Source organism: Salvelinus sp. IW2-2015, linkage group LG8, assembly GCF_002910315.2.
Source record: "Salvelinus sp. IW2-2015 linkage group LG8, ASM291031v2, whole genome shotgun sequence".
Taxonomy (NCBI): Eukaryota; Metazoa; Chordata; class Actinopteri; order Salmoniformes; family Salmonidae; genus Salvelinus; species Salvelinus sp. IW2-2015.
The window spans coordinates 40,416,203-40,420,919 of NC_036848.1; positions in this window are offsets into that span (position 1 = coordinate 40,416,203).

The window sequence follows — 4,717 nt, forward strand, 5'->3', positions numbered from 1 at the left end:
ACAAATTTCTATTTTCTTCCACAAAAACATGCTGGGAGACAATGGGTGCACTTATGGGATGAAAAGGAAACACATTAAGAAGAATTCTGCTGATGCCAGAATTTTCCAACACCAGATCCAGATTGTTTCACCTCTAGTACTTATGGAGGGGACACTTCACACAATAAAATAATGGAGTCACGCTTCCATTCAACTTTCACTCAGACTAAAACTGAAACTGCCAATTTAAACAGTCTAGAGTTGCATTTGGCACGCAAAATTACACACAGTCAGCAAGATTTAATGCATTTAACAAGATAGTGTCTAATACCTGAGATAAGTATGACACAATAGTGCTTCAATGTCTCTTCTCACTCTCAACCATAGTCTAGGGCCCCTGGCCTAATCACCAGTAATGGAACTACCCTTGAGAGAGCAGCCCTTTGAATAAGTGTAATCTTTGGGAATATCTTGTCAACGGATCACTAATTCCGTAGGCTTTTATCCATGGAGAGAGATATAGAACCTCCCTGTAACAGTATCCTTGAAAAGGAGAGGCCTGCCCTTCCTTGCAGACAGTAGCTAGTAGAATACACAGCCAGTGTTGTTGTCTGGCCAGGTCCAGGTTTCCCAAAAGCATCTTAAGGCTAAGTTCATCATTAGAACCTTCGTAGGAGCATCGTATAATATCTGAGTGGTTTCCCAAAACCATCGTTACTAATGTTGCACTTGAAAACGCTCGTAATCTAACGCCTGCCTCAGACCACTTGTAGAACAGCAAAGTGTGTCGTAAGATGCTTTTTTTTGCTCTCCCGCGTCACTTTATACACAGAAGATCTCCGCTAAACGTAGAATCACGTGAGTTATTCATCTCTCTGACCGCTGATAACTTCAGAACAAAGTAAACCACAAATACAACGTTGCTAATGTCTTTGCAATGGTATAAACAAGCAATGTATACAAAGATACTGCAAACCGAGATGACTACATTCAAATATAAACAGTAGGCTATAGGCCTATTTTAATCATATTGAAATACATTTAATATTCAATCAATTTAGTTTTATTTTGCTACTTGTAGGCCACTGTCTAATTTGTCTCAATATATTTCATGATGTGTAGCCTTACAAGTGCGCAATGATGTGCCATATCTGTGATTCAGTGAATTTTTATTGGGTAATCATTAGAATAAGCCGCCTCAATATTTGCAGCCATAGGTGATAATATCTCTCCAGGAGCTGATCAGCGTTGTGAAATAATTAGAATGTTAAGGAAAGATTTGAATCGAGAAAGCTGATCCGAGAGCAGCACTCCCTTTCTTTTGATCCTATCAGTACCGGAATATTCTCTAACGACGCACTTAGCTACCTTTCTCTCTGCATGGTGTTTTGGGAAACGCATGTTACATCTTCGGCCTCTGTAGGAAAGATGCATCCTTAAAACACCTAAATTCCATCTCTATCGGGAAACCGGGCCCTGGCCTGTTATCATTACGTGGGGCTGTAGTGTGAGGGGTGCTGCGTGGGAGTATGAATATAACTTTTAGCTATGGGCTAGGGGAGAGCCCAGCACGGGATGGTACGGAAGGTCTCCTTGGCTTCTCTGAGTGAACACATGACCAGAGATGATACACATTGCACAACACGCAACAGTTGTGGCTCTAATAGTTTTAACTAGCTTCATGTTCCTACTGCCATGATCTCTGATCTGGCAGAACATAATGGCAGGTGAAAGAACAAGTTGGAAACCTATCCAGTCCTTTCAGTGCTGATGGAGAAAAGGTGACTTGGAAAGGAAGCAATTGAAGAGTTTTGAGACACAGCCAAGATAACATCTCAGACTGGGGAATCTTCCTCTGCTCTGGTCTAAGGATCAAAAGTCACCTAGAATGCCACATGTGGATTGTGGAATGGAACATAGCGTTGAATTGGAATGTCCATCCGTTCTACAAACTCTAATTCTATGGGGAGAAACAATGTTCATAGGGCCRAGCTCTAATTCTAGAAAAGATCTGCAAGGCTAAGCTACTCTGTACTTCTTTCCAATTGGCATCTTTTGAATGGCAGTGTAGTTAGCATAGAGAGGCATCCAAGTTGCCATACCCAGATAATCCTGGCGTGTTTATTTTATTTATTACTTTCCCCCCTCTGATAACCAGGTGGTGAATCGCATCTCTGCATGTCTGGCAGACATATCAGTGTGGATGACGGATCACCACCTCAAGCTGAACCTCGGCAAGACGGAGCTGCTCTTCCTCCCGGGGAAGGGAGGACTGCCCGTTCCATGATCTCGCCATCACGGTTGACAACTCCATTGTGTCCTCCTCTCAGAGTGCTAAGAACCTTGGCGTGATCCTGGACAACACCCTGTCGTTCTCAACTAACATCAAGGCGGTGACCCGTTCCTGTAGGTTCATGCTCTACAACATTCGCAGAGTACGACCCTGCCTCACGCAGGAAGCGGCGCAGGTCCTAATCCAGGCACTTGTCATCTCCCGTCTGGATTACTGCAACTCGCTGTTGGCTGGGCTCCCTGCCTGTGCCATTAAACCCCTACAACTCATCCAGAACGCCGCAGCCCGTCTGGTGTTCAACTTTCCCAAGTTCTCTCACGTCACCCCGCTCCTCCGCTCTCTCCACTGGCTTCCAGTTGAAGCTCGCATCCGTTACAAGACCATGGTGCTTGCCTACGGAGCTGTGAGGGGAACGGCACCTCCGTACCTTCAGGCTCTGATCAGGCCCTACACCCAAACAAGGGCACTGCGTTCATCCACCTCTGGCCTGCTCGCCTCCCTACCTCTGAGGAAGTACAGTTCCCGCTCAGCCCAGTCAAAACTGTTCGCTGCTCTGGCACCCCAATGGTGGAACAAACTCCCTCACGACGCCAGGTCAGCGGAGTCAATCACCACCTTCCGGAGACACCTGAAACCCCACCTCTTTAAGGAATACCTAGGATAGGATAAAGTAATCCTTCTAACCCCCCCCCCCCCTTAAAAGAGTTAGATGCACTATTGTAAAGTGGTTGTTCCACTGGATATCATAAGGTGAATGCACCAATTTGTAAGTCGCTCTGGATAAGAGCGTCTGCTAAATGACTTAAATGTAAATGTAAATATTTGAGTGTAACCGTATCCTGAGTGCTCAGAGTATCCCCTTAATGTACCTTCAGCGCTGTGCCACTGGCTCAGGGTCAACAGACAGGACTGCTGGAAAACTAATCATTTCCTCACTGTATTTGACTAACATTGAATCAGGAGAGTGTATGTGTGATGCGGAAAGCAGACCTGTGGGCGTGTGTGAGTACAAGTATACAAAAGTAGTGCACTGGGCCTGTTCTAGTCCTGTATTAGCAGACCCTCGTCAACGAAAGAAATGACACCCCCCCCCCACAACATTCTCCCATGGCTATTAAACCAGACAGCAACAGTATGCTACTATAAGTATTCAGTTGTGCACAAGTCCTATCATTTCATCTGTGTCCAATATCCGTTATGTTGTGAGCCCTGAGCTGCCAACTGTTGCTAATATGCCAAACTCAACCTCTCCAAACTGATTGAGTGGTGAAAAGGCCAGCAACAASCCCTCTATTGTAGAAACCGGGCAGAGTATTAATTTAACCTCTCCAGCACGTTGCCATGGGGATCATTCTTAGGCTGGTGGCGGGGTGCAGCCTAACTGTTGTTCAGACTCTGGAGCCGTGGAAAAGCGTTCTTTGGAGTGATGAATTACTCTTCACCATCTGGCAGTCCGACGGACAAATGTGTGATTGGCGGATGCCAGGAGAATGCTACCTGCCTTAATGCATAGTGCCAACTGTAAAGTTTGGTGGAGGAGGAATAATGGTCTGGGGCTGTTTTTCATAGTTCGGGCTAGGCCCCTTAGTTCCAGTGAAGGGAAATCTTAACGATACAGCATACAATTACATTCTAGAGCCCTGACCTCAACCCCATTGACCACCTTTGGAATTAATTGGAACGCCGACTGCAAGCCCGGCCTAATTCCCCAACATCAGTGCCCGACCTCACTAATGCTCTTGTGGCTGAATGGAAGCAAGTCCCGAGGCAATTATATATTTTTTACACATATTTTATAAAACATGTATAGAGTGCATTCGGAAAGAATTCAGACCCCTTGACTTTTTTCACATMTTGTCAAAAAAAAAAAATAATAATAATAATCCTRATCAATATACACGCAAAACCCCATAATGACGAAGTATAAACTGATTTTTTGAWTTTTTTGCCAATGTATTAAAAATAAAAAACATTTTACACAAGTATTCAGACCCTTTGCTATGAGACTCAAAATTGAGCTCAGGTGCATCCTGTTTCCATTGATCATCCTTGAGATGTTTCTACAATTTGATTGGAGTGCAGCTGTGGAAAATTCAATTGATTGGACATGATTTGGAAAGGCACACGCTTGTCTATATAAGGTCCCACAGTTGACAGTGCATGTCAGAGCAAAAACCAAGCCATGATGTTGTAGGAATTGTCCGTAGAGCTCAGAGACAGGATTGTGTCCAGGCACAGATCTGGGGAAGGGTACCAAAACATTTCTGCAGCATTGAAGGTCTCCAAGAACACAGTGGCCTCCTTCATTCTTAAATGGAAGAAGTTTGGAACCACCGTGACTCTTCCTAGAGCTGGTGGCCCGGCCAAACTGAGCAATCAGGGGAGAAGGGTCAGGGAGGTGACCAAAAATGGTCACTCTGACAGAGCTCTAGAGTTCCTCTGTGG